Source organism: Myodes glareolus, chromosome 17, assembly GCF_982192425.1.
Source record: "Myodes glareolus chromosome 17, mMyoGla1.1, whole genome shotgun sequence".
NCBI lineage: Eukaryota > Metazoa > Chordata > Mammalia > Rodentia > Cricetidae > Myodes > Myodes glareolus.
The window spans coordinates 22447984-22464453 of NC_142042.1; the positions used below are offsets into that span (position 1 = coordinate 22447984).

The 16470-nt window shown below is 40.3% G+C and overlaps 1 long non-coding RNA gene and 1 pseudogene across 1 annotated transcript; both read right to left on the reverse strand.

Moving 5' to 3' along the window:
- Positions 1 to 1844: 1844 nt before the first annotated feature.
- LOC125414810 (uncharacterized) lies at positions 1845 to 7607 on the reverse strand. The gene is made up of 3 exons (XR_014997791.2): positions 7048 to 7607; positions 3575 to 3744; positions 1845 to 2010 (listed from the first exon to the last, which is right to left on the reverse strand). It is a non-coding gene; the product is annotated as an uncharacterized LOC125414810 (long non-coding RNA).
- Positions 7608 to 14480: 6873 nt separating this feature from the next.
- On the reverse strand, positions 14481 to 16065 carry LOC125414603 (heat shock protein HSP 90-beta pseudogene; annotated as a pseudogene).
- Between the last annotated feature and the right edge of the window lie 405 nt (positions 16066 to 16470).

Genomic DNA, 16470 nt, shown 5'->3' on the forward strand with positions numbered 1-16470 from the left:
CCTAATTAGTTGGCTCACTCTCTTTCTTGTGCCTGCAAATCAGATGTAAGACCTCAGCTACTAGTCTGGCACCATGTCTGCATATCTACTGCCATGTTTGCTATTGTGGTGATTATAGACTCTAATTCTCTAGAACTGTGAACCCTCAAACTAAAGGCATTCTTTTATAAGTATCATTGGTCATGATATCTTGCATGGTAGTAGAAAAGTATCTCAGACAACCACTGAAATGTTTGGGGTGATGTAAGAGCAAACACACCTACCACAGTGTCTTCATAGATGTATACCACATTCAGTTGTCCACTGTATATCATAGTTTACTGACAATAAGTTATTCTGTATCATTTTATGTTTCTATGTTATAATTATTTTAGATTGTACTTCTGATTATTAAGACAAAAGTTAACTTCAAGATATATGGCAATGGGGTCATAAGGATGGCATCTCCTGAAGAAAGACTGAGCTACTTATGGTCGTCACTCTGAGTAGACCGAGCATAGCGCAAGTAATATGCCTTAGTCTGTCACACACAAAAGTTTCATTAAAGGGTAGGATACAATTAAAAACAGAAAGGATAGGAAAAATATATCTGTAAAGCAGTAGCGTGTGTGTGTTTGATGATGTGTCATCATAAAAGAGTCAAAATGAAAACTTCTAAAAGTTTCTAATGTGAAAGAGCTCCAGTAAGATCTTGTTAAGTCTTGTTTAAAGATGTCAATTTCAGTTCTTTGTAGCCCAGAGGCAACGTGGTGTTGATGAACTGTACAACAATATAAGGTGGTGTCCGTGTTCTCCTCTCTCCCACCATCCACTGACCCACACAGAGATGATTCCTTTTCTGAAAACCCCACTCACAGTAGAGTGCTATCTAACCCCCCCCCCAACATTTTCAGTTATTTTAGTTTTTAGTTTTCGAAATAATTTTAAATTAATAGGAATTTATAAAATAAAAGTGATGCTGTGTACCTTTGCACAGCTTCTCCCAATTGTAGCTTCCTGCAAAGCTAGCAAGCAGCACAACCTAGAGAACCAAGATCAAGAGCAATGCATCACCACCAGGACGCCCCATGCTCACCTCTCACAGTCATGCCTCCTTCCCTCCATCCCTCCTCCTCTCACCCCCTTCCTTCTTTAACCACAGTAGCCACTAGTCAGTTATCTGTTTGTATAATTATGTCATTTTAAGAACACTGTGTAACTAGACTCATACGACATGTAAGCTTCTGGGAGTTTTTGTTTTTTATCAAAACAAAACTTACTGGAAATTCTTCCAAGTCGTTGCCTTTCCAAATAACTTGTTCCTTTTTGTTCCTGGATAGTACTTTTTCTATGATACCACGACACTTGGATTAAACACTTAGCCACTGAGTATAAGCAAGGCTTCTGAGCATTTGTAGGCTTGGGCGGGGTGGGGGGGGAGGAAGCAAATGATATACCTATTATTCTTTGCTTTGTGTTCACTTTGAGTTTATTTTGCTTTTTCTTTTCTAGGTTGTCAAGGTGGTAGCTTAGACTATGGATTTAAGATTTTCTTTTTTTTCTAACACATGCTTCTAATGCTAGACATTTTCCTCGCTTGTACAATGTTTTCACTGGATTTTTCCAAATGAGGACAGACAGATACATAAACACTATTTTGTTGCAGTTGTATACATTAGGTGTTCGGTACCATGTGTGGAGATTTGTCTGCTAAGAGCAGTAGACCATGAATGTGGTCCGAGTTTAACCGACTCTCCACCACCTCCCTCTGTGGGAGTTCACTCTGGTCTTCTAGAAATGACAAAACCACTCCGCAGCACAATTCTGAGAGCACATCTTTATCATTTAGCAACAAGTAAGGACAGCTTTATTATTTTGTGTCACAATGGACCAGTTGATAATTACTCTGATAAGGAGAAGAATCTTCAAATAATACTTAGCATAACATAAAGATTTCAAAAACTCAGTTTGTATTTCCTTAAATTTGTCATTTCCTTGCTTGGATCAGGCAGTAACATTCTTTGGTGTTTCCTAAAGAAAAAGATAAAAGCTTGCAATATGTAAACACCATTATGCTTGACATTTGTGACAGTGTTTCTGCAGGAAGGCTTTAGCATGTATTTAATGTCACAATAGCACTTCTCATCACTGGTGAAGTTATATGTACCCCTGCCCAAAGACAGAAACTATTCAAAAGCACAGCTATGAGCCAAAATCTCTGTGATGTCTTTCATAGATAAGTCCTGTTAGAGTTCATGTGTGTGCCTGGTTAAACTGTGATGATGCACATACATTTTATATACATTATAAGGATGGTTTCACAGGGTTTTTTAAAGCTGTCCCACCTTCTCGAGCACCCATGGAGGAAACAGAAGTTAAGAGGAGGCAGCTCTGGACCTCACTGACACATCTGTAGGTTGCTTGCACATTTGCATATTGCTACTTTACTTCTCCTTTCCCATGAAAGTTGTCTGCTTCTGTAGACTAGCTTAAATTTTCTTATAAATCCCACCAGCTTAACCGCATTCTTTGAGATTATGCACAAACATTTACCCATGAATGTGTCCTTCACCTTAGTGATACTCCCTGACAAATAGTTTTCTAATATATTCATACTCCCCTAGGCTCAGTCTTTACAGACATCCATTTCCTCAAAGGTAATTTACGTTCTAAATCTATTTTTATCCCCTCTGTCAGTAATCTATCAATTTTACAATATTTTTTTTTGGGGGGGTGGGAACTTCTCAGTTTGGAGAAGTTTCTGTTCTGTAATTTTGTTTTTACTTCATTGGCTTCTGCTATCACCATTTTTTCTTCATTTCCTGCATGTTTGGGTGTTTTCTTTTTCTCCTTACTTCTTGAAGTGAATGCTTTATCAGTGAATCACCTTTGTTTCATTCTGGTAAAATTTTTATTATCCTACACCATCTTCTTTTTATTCTGTCTGAATGTACAGCTCACAAAAATATTTTTCTGTCTTCAAATAATAATTAAGCTTTCATCACTTATCTTCATTGATATGTCATATCAATGTCTTAAATTTGTTGTTTTATGTTTTACCATGTATTGAAAAATGTTGTTTTTCTTCAGGATGTCACTATACAATCAATTTCTAGTTGATTCTTGGAGTTTTTATGTAGTACTGTAAGGTTATATAATACTTAATGAATATAGGTTATACTGCTGTTGACCCAATAACAAGGGTGAAAATCCCACGTCCCTTCTTCCTTTCCTTTTCTTCTCAAGTCTAAAACCGGTATTATCGTACTTTTATTTTTTTGCGATAACTGTACTATTAAATTTACAATTTTAAATGAACACTCAGCGATCTCTTTTTGATGCCTAGGCCCATAAATCATGAGATTTTGCCAGCTGACACACATGTGCAATGATACTACTCAGCCATGTAATGACGACGCTGTTGCCCTGACCACATCTGTTGTGGCCTTCTTGTTTACCTGCATCTCCACAGCAAGCACTGGTTACTCTTGGCCCTGAGGCTGTTTTTCTGCTCTGCTGGCAAAGGGCAGCTGCCAGCTGTGCTGGGAAACCAGTCCCTGCCCAATGCTCCCAAATGGGCGGTGGATAAGCTCACCTGCTCTTCCAGCACTTGCAAAAGATGATCTAACACTTGTTCTGTGCTCTCCCAGAAGAGTCCAGAGGGATCAAGCCCCAGGTGGCCGCTGAGTAGTAACATGCCTTTAGTGAGAAGCTCTTTCACTTCTTTCAGTCCTCAGTTTCTTCCAGAGTTTACCAAAATTAGCCCTGTGCATAAATAGAAATTACTTGGTCTAGAGTCAGAATCCTATGTCAGAGTCTACTTTTGAATATCCAGTTTAAATCATATGTACTATATCTGATGCTGGGAGCCACTCAGACACATTGAATTGTAGTTCTCGGTGAAGCTCATTTGTACTGCTTGGAGCCTATTGAAGGAAAAATGATAGCAACATTAAATTTCCAACTAGGTTCTGTTCTAGAAAGGATTCCATGGTATATCTAGGTATTCTGATTTGGCCACAGTACTCAGCCTACTACCGACTGGGTGTTAAGAACACATGTGTCTTCTCTGAATCTACTGTGTCACTGTAACTTTTCCTGTTCCTCGTGAATTCAACTACTTATCTTTGTAAGAGGTAAAGCAGGAACAAGACTCTATCATCAAGCAGAAATTATATTTGAGATAAAAATAAGTACATAACCCCAGGGATATATCCTGTTTCCTAGATGAGTGTCTTCACCCAATAGATTTCCCAAGTTAATCTTGCAGGGGCTGCAGGGCCTCTCAATACTTTATTAGCAAGCCCATTTGAGGAAATATACTTGGAAGATTGAAGACAGGTTGACCAAACTGAGAGACAACAGAATCTCCTGACCAATGATTTCTATAGCCAAAAGTATGGGTTTGCTTGTTTTTATCAAAGCACTGGCAGGAAATAAATGGAATTGACAGTACCCTCTGCATATGGGGATGAGGTCGAGGAACATTAGCATGATGACAAAATTATAATACTTATCACTCATATTAGATAGGCATAACAAAGACCATTACCAAGCAGAATGATAAAAAAGAATAAGAAGACAAAACTTGTACCAGTGTAATGATTGTCATAATTGTGTGATGGATTTATGGAACAAGACCCAGCAGCTCATATGCCATATGTACGAATAGGTCCATGGCCATGACCTTCTTGAAGAGGTAGAAGCCTAAGATGCTGTAGCACACAACTCTTTGCCCACACAATGAAAGGAAGATAATAAGGTGAACTCGGTCACACTTTTGTGGCTTAGCTCTAATATTCAGCTGGAAAATGTTACATACAACAAATGCCATATAGTCAAGGGTTTAATTGGCATTTCCTAGTGGTGGATGCATTCTAAACCTTTAAGCTGGAATCTTGGCCTACTGCATTGAAAAGTCCATTATATTAGTAAATTCTTGTGTACTGTTTAAGATTTGTGAAAGCAGATTCTGGGAGTAAGGAAGGCTTTCTTGCTCTAGACTACAGCTGTTTATTTCCACAGTCCTCCGAGACCCATTGCCAACAACGGGTTGTGCCCCTGATTCTATAACCAGAAGAGAAAAGAACCACAAAACAGCCCAAGATTTACAGTACTGTTTCATCATGAACAGTTAAATGTAAGCTATTTTTAACCAAGGCTACTATTGTCTATCTCATAATATCGGGGTGACTTCAGCAGGAAAGAGAAGGTGGAAGCTCACCTGGGGAGAGGATGCTCTGACCAATACTCTTGATGGGAACTCCAGAATGGCACTTTCAGAGGGGATCCCCCACTAATTTCTGTTGGATGAGTTTAAGTGCCCCACTGGATCATATCTTTATTATTCTTACTTGTTCTTTTGTTTAAAAACCTCATCTGAGGGAATGTCCTGTTCCACTTAAGACTCTAAATCAGGAAACCCTAATGACTGCCCTAGCAGGGCTTCTAGTCATTTCTATTGGGTGTTTATAAGCCCAGGACTTGATGATGTCACCTTTTGTTTGCTCTCTTGCTTAGGTTACCGGAGTATCGCTGTTGAATGGTTATGTTGTGCTATCTGTTGCTTCTATTTACCATCTGGTTCTTCCTACGTACTCTTTGACTTTTGCTTGCTGTATATTCGACAAACTCATTTACTCAAATTGAAAGTCTGGCTCTCATAGATCATTCTCTGGTCTGTATAGAATGCGTGTACACTTCAGAGACACTCTCTTGGCCAGTGAGAAGCTTTGTTGCTCTATATTGGATCATCCAGATACTATTTAAACAGAACAAAGAATACCTTTCATTGTGAAGACCATGCAACAACAGGCAGACACCTACAGCAATAAGTAGACATAGCAAATCCACATTACCCTCGGTCTGATAGAAAATACATAATGGCACCTGAAATAATTACAGTGGTAACTACAGAGGAACGCTCTAAACACTCAGAAGAAAAGAATGAGGTCAACAAATCATTTGTGTTTGAATTCCAGTAAGAAAGACTTGGTCCTACCCATATGTAAACCCTTTTACTCACATTCACTAGTCTCATTTCTCCCCTTTATTCCCTCTAACACCAAAAGGAAATCTATCATTTTTGTGTCTACTCTTCAGAAAAGCCAAGTATAGTTAATGTAGGATTTATGCTGCTTGGAAGGCCCTCTCAACAGGGTCTACACATCATAAGAAAAGACCTATCACAGGGATAAAGGCATCCTTCACCAGAGGTGATGGAGAGACTGAAAGTGTGAGAGCAATTACAAGACCCATCAGGGCTATAGGTCTTGTTAACCACTCAGCAGGGCTGCATAATCATGATGTGACATGTGGGTACACACACAAAGTAAGTGGGGACTCCGCTAAATCATCATTTGCACATAAAGTCAAACAACCAGAAAGCACAGAACATCTAGGAAACTTCTACAAATATACAGAGATTCTGTGCAAGTATTCATGAGATTCTGATAGATGAGTCATTGCCCCCAACCCAGTGCGTGCGTGTGTGTGCGTGTGTGTGTGTGTGTGTGTACCCTTTTCCTTCCAACACCTATAGAATATACATTGGGACAATGCAATAATTAACATCAGGGTTGGAGCCTGGGGCAGCCATCTGATGAGGTTTTGCTTTTGTTTCTTGAGATACAAGTGGTGTGGGCCAAGATTCAAATTGTGCTGGTATGACCATCACTCAACACTATCAGAATATCCTTGCCACTAATGCCTCCATGATCTGTGATGCCCTTTTTATGTATACAAATCCAACGACTACTGTCCTGGTTTGTGGTCTGTTGCTGTGATAAACTCCATGACCAAATATGACTGGGAGAGGAAAGGGTTTGCTCGTTATACACTTTAGGGTAAGAGTTCATCACTGAGGAAAATTACTGTAAGAAAGGCAGAAACTAAAGCAGAAACATAAAGGAATGTTCCTTACTGTCTGGTTACCTTTGGTTGGCTCAGTTCTCTTTCTTATACCACTCAGGTATATCCTTATACCCTTGCCCTGTAGTGGCACCACCCACAATGGGTTGAACCCTCCCACAACAATGATTAATCAAGAAAATGCCCCTATAGACTTACCCACATGCCAGTCCGATGGAAGTAATTCTTCAGTTGAGATTTCCTCTAGCCAGGTGACTCTAGTTTGTCAAGTTGAGAAAAACCAACATAACTGCTCTGCACCCCAAGCATTAGCATCTTTCCATACTAGAGCATCAGAGCAAAGAGAACCTTAAATCTTGCTGAGACTTCGTGAAGACCAATGCTGCATGTGTTTCTATGCATGCATATCTGTGTATGAATACCAACAAGGGCTCTCTAGCAAGACTAGTAATGTTGACTTCTGGCCTTATATCAGGACATCATGAGCTCCCCTTGGTTCCATGCTCATTTGTAGAGCATATCGATTGCAAAATGCTTGTCCTCACTGAAGGAAATTGTTTAGAAGTTTGGAGTACTAGAGGGTTCAGAAGTCTTAGTGACTAGTACCTGCCTTGCTTATTTGAGGTGTCCTAAAGATCTAGCATCTCAGGAGACAACAGACATCTGAATCTGTTCCACAGTGCATTCTCATACCTAGATAGGTATCCATGCCCTGCTGTCCGTGGTACACCTAACCACAGCAGTTGTGGTTAATACTGTAGCTGATTCTACCCAGCAGCAACAAGACTCATAAAACACCCTGGCGAGTGACCCAGACTACTTTCTAGTTAACAAGGAGGAGTTTGTCTCAGCTAGCCTACCCAATTCTGTGAGTATCAACAACACGGAGGTTATTAACAGGAACACTTAACACTAACGTGTGAGGCCACAAAAATGAAACCAAAAACCAACACAGCCAAGCTCTCTGCACTCAAAGGCCTAAAAATGGGTTCCTTTATTTGACAGTACAGCCTATAAGACATTTTTAAAAACTTTGTCTCTACCTGAAATTACAGCTTTTAATTTTTAAAACATTTATGTATGCCCATGTGTGTTAAATCACTGGACAAAAAAAATAAATGACTCCTTTTTATTACTTTATTTTATTGTTTTCACAGCTATTTTACCTAGTATACCTGATTAACATTGCACTTTTTGTTATCCCACTTTATTTGAGAAAATTGTATGCTTTTACTACTGACATTTTAAGATTTATTTCGTTTTGTTTGCATTTATGAGGGTTTTTTTTTCTAAAGGTGTGTTTGTATACCACATCATACCATGTGCCTGTGGAGGTCAGAAGAGAGGTTAGAATACCTTGAAACTGGAAGGATGGATGGTTTTGAGCCACATGGGTTTGGAATCTGAATCCAAGTCCTGTGGTTAAAAGCACATACTGCTTTCAGCCATTGAAATATCTTTCTAATTAATTTTTAATTCTTATATAACCTGTATTAAGAACATTTACACAGAAATCATTTTACTTAAAACTCTAATAAATGATGTCTATAATATTCTTGTCTACACGAAATTTTCCAATTTGTTATCCCTGCGCCCTTCAGGCCTTTGTTGCATTTTAAATTAGGACTTGTAAATTAGAGACCAGCCTAACTTATCTTTTCTGTCAGTAACCAATTACATCTTGATTAGTCAAACATCTGCTGCATAATAAAATGACCCTGAAGACTGGGAGATGCCTATTTCTTTAAAGCATTTGCCACTCAAAGATAAAGGCCTGAGTTTGAATTTCTGGCATCTGTGTAGAAACCTAGGTATTTTAGTCTGTGCCTGAATTACTAGTGCTGGGGAGCCAGAGACAGAAAAATTCCTGTATCTCATATTTCACTAGACAAGAAGTTTGAATTGGGGAGCTCCAGACTCAGTGAAAAAGCCTGTATCAAAAAAATAAATAAATAAAGGCAAAGCTCTAGGAAAAGATATGCAACATCAGTCTTTGCATGCATGAGCACAAAGGCACACACACAGAGACTCAAAATACACACAGAAAAAGACACACACACACACACGTACCTAGAGAGAGAAATCGAGGTTCAACCTGAATATCCAAAAAAAACGAAACAGCCAACCGCTGACACTTAACCTTGACCCCAGTCCAAAATGGCGATCCTGCCTCCAGTAATCTCAGAATGAGATTGATCCTGAGAGCTGTCTCCTCCCGTTTTATAATCCTCTCTAGTTCTGGGATTAAGGGTGTGCACCACCACCGCCTGGGTTCTATGACAAGCTAGTGTGGCTACTGGGACTGAAGGTGTGTGTCATTGTTGCCTGGTCTGTAAGGCTGGCCAGAATGGCTGTTTTACTTTCCCGATTCCCAGGCAAACTTTATTTATTAAAATACAAATGAAACGCCGCTAGAGCTCTGATTCAGGCAGACTGATTAGTCAATTACCTCCAGGTATCCAGTCTCCGTCCTGCCCGTGGCTGGGACTGCGAACATGTGCTACAGTGCCCAGGTTTGCCACAAGCGCTAGCATGTTGTCTCAGTTCCTCCTACTTGCACTGCAAGTGGTTTAGAACTGAACCATCTCCCCAGCTCCCAGACAGGTTTTTTTTGAAGCTATGCCCAGTTGAGTGTCTCTTCTGTTTTGTGTAGTATCTATTTCTTTAGAACTGAAAATGGCTTTTTAGGCATGCCCCAGTCTTTAGCTGGCATAGAGTGGATAAATGTGACTGTAAGAAGTATCTTAAGTCACGTGGCCCGTGCAGATGGCTATACCTCTGTGGGTAGCAGTTAAGACCAGGTTCCAAAAGAGATTTACAAGAGAAACCTTAATATCCAAGTCTTGGTCAAAGCTCTGCTTTGTGTAGCGCTACTGTGTACTGTTGAGGGCTGTGGACCCCCAGACCCTGAATTTCCTGTGACCCTCTGCCTGCCAGGGGCAGGCAGTAAATTTGTTTTCCTATGCTTGCAGCTGCTCTGAGCAAACAACTTGTTTTGCAGCTGCCCTGAGCATGAGACCCTCAGGAGTTCCTGATGGCAGGGGAGTGGTTTTTGGTGGGCTTGCAGCTGAGAGTTAGCCGTTAGTCAAGGAAACCCTCTATAAGCTGCCCTGGAACCAATAAAGTGGGCATTCTTGGAGCATTCTTGGTGTTACCCCTGTCTCTGTGTGTCTGTGTGTGTTTCAATCTCCAGCCTCTTGCCCAACTCACAATCCATACTGTAGCGCATAGACAATCATTGCGTGACAGTGTATTTCAGTGATTAAACTCAGTCACAGATGCATTTTCCTTGGTATAAAGCACTGTGATCTAAAAGTCATCTGTCCCCTACCTTCTTCTACAAAGCTAACATACAACATATATATGAGCAGATCACTTAACTACATACATCTGTGAGGGGTACCATCCTATGTTCATAGTAGTTTTGAAATCCAGCACGACAGATATTTTGAGTTCTGCTTCTTAAATGTAAAAGAAAATCTACTATAATATCCAAGGAAATTCCATTTTTCTTGTGAATGTCTGTAATGCTTAATGGGAACTTAACAAAATGCCCAGGCATTTCAGTAAACAAGTCTTTGTAAATGGCTACCAAACAGTTTGGGTAAAGGTCTGAAGAAATCCTGGCCATGCACACCTGATGTGATAAAGTTGCTTCTTTCTGCTAGGGAGCTTCAGGAGTTCAGGGGACCCAGAGCCTGAAAATAGCTAAACTTTAAACATGGTTTCCTCGGAGTGTAATAGGGGCACATGCAGATCGAACTGTTCCTATATTAGCTGTCTAGCTGTCTACCTTGTGCCAAGAACTGTGTGTTCATTTACTATTCTCCATAACTACCTCTACATGATGCCTCCTTTGCCATCATACCAGTCTTGGTGCTAGTTGTAACCACCATCTCCATTTTGTTTATCTTGGATTAAGTTTCAGGTTGATTATTTGGGGATCTCATCCTATTTTATGTCTTGGATCCTTGCTATGAAAAGCCCTGGCTTGCAGATTACCTAAACTTCTGAATTCTGAGTGTCTTCTCACTATTATATGTTTTATCGTACGGACAGGTAGAATATTTTCTAGGCTTCCTGAAGTATTTTTTTCAAATACCTCTTGCATTCAAAGAGATTTTACTTGCTAGGGCTCTCTGCAGCTAATACTATGCCTCGAGATCATTTGAGGCTACTATTAACCTGCTGTCTTGCTGTGGTGGATAGATTTACGTCAACCTGACACAAGCTTTAGCCATGTGAGGCAGGGAATCTCAACTGAGAAAATGTCTCAGTAAGATGAGTTACAGGCAAGTCTGTGGAGCATTTTCTTCAAGTGGAAGGGCTCAGCCTATAGTCGACAGAGTCATCCCTGGGCAGGGGCCTTGGGTTCTGTGAGAGAGAAGGCAGAACAAGTCAGTAAGCAGTGCTCCGCCATGTCCTCTGTATCAGCTCCTGCCTCCAGAACCCTGCCTTGCTTGAGTTCCTGCCCTGACTTCATTCAGTAATGGGACTATGATGTGGAATTGTAAGCCAAATGAACCCTTTCCTTTCCAACTTGCTTTTAAGTCTTAGTGTTTCATCATAACAACACTAATCCAAACTAAGACATCTACTGTGTACCTAGACTGTAAATTAAAGAGGCAGGAATGCCTCATCAGCATTTGCTCATAAGCTCCAGAAAAGCATTAACAGGGAACCCTTTACTTGGAGATATAACTCCCTGTTCACTGGCTATATGGAGTCTAGAAAGGATGAACACTAGGTAGTAAGGGATAGGTTTTGAGTAATGTAGAAGCTTATCCCTTGATGTCAAGCAAGAGGGGAAGAAAGTGTTGACATCTAATTGGAAGTGACCTTGGGCACAGAGGATTTGGAAGAATCTAGAGACTAAACATTTTTTTGTGTGTGTGCTTGCATACATCTAGAGTGCAAAGACTATATCTCAGGTTTGGGAATCCAATACAAGCTTAGTTTACAAGCTCTCACAGCTGGGCCTTGAACTTACTTTATGGATGGGTTGGGTTGAAAACTGAATGAGAACAGAGCTCTGGTATTAAAATAAAGAATAAAGTTCAAGGCGTGGCCCCTGTAGTTAACCTTCTCTGATTTCTGTCTATGAGAAATTAAAACCTATTCATTCTTTATAGACTGTCAGTCCCTCTTTCTTTACATACTGGTATTATCCTGATTATTAATCACTGTTAGAAATTTATTTTCTTCTTCCAATGAACCCACAACCCTCAACTTAGCCATCTAATTTTGGAGTCCTATCATTCCTGTTTCCTCAAGAATCTCTTATGTGTATCAGTCCATTCCTTTCTGCTGATATATGCTTCCAGGTCATGATGGAGGAAAATAACCCATTCAGCTGAAACTGCCCACCAGCAACTATCAACGTTGAATGATGTCCTGGGACCCATCTAACTGCAATGGCATCCAGCTTGCTATTTTTAGAGGGTACTTCCTAGGAATACTTCTGGAAACAAACATTTCAAGTTCTCCATGAAACAGTTTTTGAACATTTCTGGAAGGGGGTTTATTGAGAAATTGTCCCAGGGAGAATGAATGTGAGGTTAAGGGAAGTATAATTAGGTAAATGAGCAAAGACGAATGTACAGCAGAGGGCTTGGGCCACCCTTTGGTAGGATTCCTGAACTGGGTGAACCCTTGCATGTATCTCTGTTGGATAGTGAAGGACCTAGCCCATGTGACCTGACATTTACAGTCCTTGGCTATGAGTTACCTTGCAGGGAAGGTGAGTGAAGAGTTAGGCATCTGCGCCTGGGTCTCTGTAACCATCATAGCCTGCAGGGTTTCGATCCAAGAGAGGCAAAAAGGAAGTCCTGTTCAACATGACTCATGGCTGTTACGGGCTCAAACTTTAAAAGACTGATCCTGAGTAATCTTTTTAAGACCTGCACAATTTGGTGGAAAAAATTACATGGTGAGAATTAACCCAATACCATGTGCACAATAAATCTTAAGACATGACTATATCGCAACCCTTTGTAGAGTGCTTGTGACATTTTCCACAAAGATGGATTCTATGGATTGAGAAAGTGAGCTCATGATAAGGGTCTGGGGAAGATCTGGTGTTGTCTTGGCCCCACAGATAGTGCAAAGGTCATCAGGTTTTAAACCACATCTGCTCCCAGCCTTTATGTGGAAACAGGTTATTCACCTCTCCCTTTGAAGAGTCAGTGTGGTGTGTTTAACATCCCTGGTTCCTTTAGTGCTTATCAGTGAGCACTTGGCCCTCTGTGCATCCCACATAGTTGCTTTTGACGAGAGCAATTCCTGGACAGAAATTTCTAGGGGTTGCCTTTAACCAGAGGCTGTGCTTGCTAGGAGTTAGAGCCACTCCCTTAAGAGGAGACTTTCAGTGTGACCCAATAGCTTGTACTATTCAAACCAATCTCTGGAAACTAGTCTGGACATTTCTAGCTTATGTCTTATATTTGACATCTCATTATTTAATCTTTAGTTGCATTATTTGTGTTGATGTTGCTGTGTATGCATGTTCTCTGTACTTGTGCTGGTGCCGAAGTGCATGTGCACTGAAGAGGACAAGTTGGGGTTGGTTCTTTCTTTCTGTCATGTGATGCTCAGGTCATTAGACTTGGTGGTGAGCATCAGTATTCAGTGGCTCCCTGACATCAGTTTTAATTTAATGTTAATTATTTTTCTTTTACTTTGTGTGTGTGTGTGGACATGTGTATGTGAGTTTCACTTGGAAAAGATGGAGGTTGTTGTTGTAGGAAACATCTTCCATTTCCTATCCACCTTACGTATTGAGGCAGAGTCTGTCAATCAAACCCAGAGCTCACCATTATGTCTCATTGGAATCCTGTCTTTGCTTCTGAGGTTGGAATTGCAGAACAGCAGCCTGGCTAACCAGCATTTATGTGGCTTCTGGGGACTTGGGTCCTCATGCTCGCTTGGCAAGTAGCTCTGCTATTGAGCCATCTCCCTAACTCCTGTCATCAACTTTTTAATCATCCTGCACATCTTCTCTTTATCTAAGAATAACAATCACATTTTATTCAAAAATGATTTTCTTCCCACGTTGAGCTTTGGATTTTTGGTCCAATAATAGCTAATAAGGTAAATCTATGTACTTCACTTCTCCAACTGACAAGACTGCTTCTATAATCAACCTAGGTCAGTGAATGCCTTTCTGTATCATTTTTTAAAAATTATTTTTGAGATTATAATATAATTACATCATTTCTTTCTATTTTTGTCCCTCTTAACTGCCTTATTTTGTCCCTCCTAACAACCCTTCCTTGTTCTCTTTCAAATATCCAACTTCTTTTTTCATTAATTGTTGTTTCAGATATTTCTAAATATAGAAATATGTTCTTCTCAGTCTGTATAGCATTACCTATATGTATATACTTTCAAGACTGACCACTCGGGATAACTAACTGGGTGCTCTTCCCTGGGAAAGATCATCCTTCCTTAGTTTCCTGTGGTTCTTTCCTTAGGTTTATGGCCTTGCAAGCACGCCCGTTTCACATTATCGTGTCTGTTGCTCCTGCTCTTGCTCAGTGCATGTTTAGGCAACCATGCTGGTGAGAGCTCATGCGTGTAAGTTCTGACATTTCTAGGAGATGACCTAGATGACTTAGGAAAGGCGCTGATAGTTAGTGATCTCCATGGATTTAAAGCTTTAAATTCTTGGACAACACATCACAAAATTTCTTGTAGTTCTCTTTGTATTCAGCCAGCTCAGAGGAGAGTTCACGGCACTTTTTCACAATGTTTCTGCAGATGACTTTCATTTTTTCACAATGTTTCTGGGTCTTGTTCTGCTGGAGCCTTTCTCGGAAGATATTCAGGAGCATATCCTCAGAGTCCACCATTCTAAGGATAATGTTGAAGGATTCATGTATCAACTCATTATAACTGCCCAAGGTAAACACATGGCAGATTTCCAGCTTGATGCTCTTCTTCTTGTTGTTCTTTAAAAAGTCAAAGAAAGCTCTCAAGGAATGAAGAACAATTCCCTGAACTCCAACTGATTTTCTACAGAAAAATGATTGATTACCAAGCGGTCTTCCAAACATTGGGAAAGCACTTATAGAATTCACCATATTCTTCTTGAGTGACGTCATCCAAAATTTTAATACAAATAGGCTTATTCTTTTCTCTTTTTTTGTCTGTAGGTTTTTTTCCATCAAAGTTTATTATTTTACAAAAGTCTCCATTTCCGCCCCTCCTCCCAACACCCTCCCACTCCCCCCACACCCCCCTCTCCTCCCTCTCCATCCCCAATAGCAGTCAGGGTCTCCCGCAAATAGGCTTATTCTTATTCAACTCTTCCTGATAAATGTATTTCTCTTTAATCTTCTTCATTTTTCTGTTTCCTACTTTGCCACTGTCATCGTCTTTATCTGACCCCATATCCTCAACCTCAGGCTTCTCCTTGGCATCCTTATCTCCCTCATCTTTTCCACCTTTTCTGCCTCTGCCTCATCATCCCTGATCGTCTCTTGTTCCTTCTCCAAATAGAAGGTGATGTCATAGCTATGAACTGTTTCCTCACCACTCCCTTGACCCACCCCCCTGAGTATTTTGTCTGATCTTCTTTGAGGCGAAGGATCATTTTGGTACTCTAGCTAATGGGTTCACCATGGTCTGCATGAACCATCAAGGATCCATCAGTAGAAGACTCCCATGCATACTGCACATCATCAGTGAATTTTTTGATCACAACTGCTTCCTCTGCCTCTGGGTGGGCCGAATAGAACCTAACAACAAACTGTACCACCATGGAGATGTCTGCACCAGACTGGAAAGCCACTATGATCACTTTTATGCCAGACAAGGGTTTCAAAGTTATTTATGAAGTCAGTCTTGGTCATACCATATGGTCCTGAGGGTTATAGATGATGTCTGTTTTCAACTCTTTACCAATGTCTAACTTGGAACAGTTGGTCAGGTTCTCATAGTTAATCTTGTCCAATGCATCAGAAGCATTAGAGGGAAAATTTCCTTGTATGAATAAAGAATATTGATGGTGTGAGACATGAGCTAAGCAATTTCTGCCTGAAAGGAGAAATTTCCTCTCCATGCTGTATGTACTTCCTCAGGAATCTTGCCAGGTTAGCCTAATAGTAGTACAGAGCAGAGTGAGTTCAGACAAGGTCTGACTAGCAACTCGCACACCAAACCTAGACTGTGTGGGAGAGACTCAAGAGAGCTACTCTCTTCCTTTTCTGGGTTCATGTCAAGGGTCAGGGTCACAGTTCTAGGAAGTCCCCCCTCCACACACACCCACATAATCATAGTTGGTTACACCACTGCCCAAAGCACATTATCTTCACTTCACTTCCTGTTGAAACTCTTGTCCAGCCACTTCTCTTTACTCAAACGCTCTCAATTTGTTTACTCTTGATTGTTTATGATATAACTTTATTACTTATAACACAATCTCCTTTGGCAATCATATTACATGTAAGATGACACTATATAATCATTTAATATTTTTTTCGGCAAAAACTTAGAATGCATAGAATTTCTGCAAAAACTTAGAACGCATAGAAGGAAACTGTTCTGTAAGTAAAAGTTGTATATTTTCATCCCAATATTCCCAGGACCTAGTATTATGCCTCACATATAGTATGCATTCTT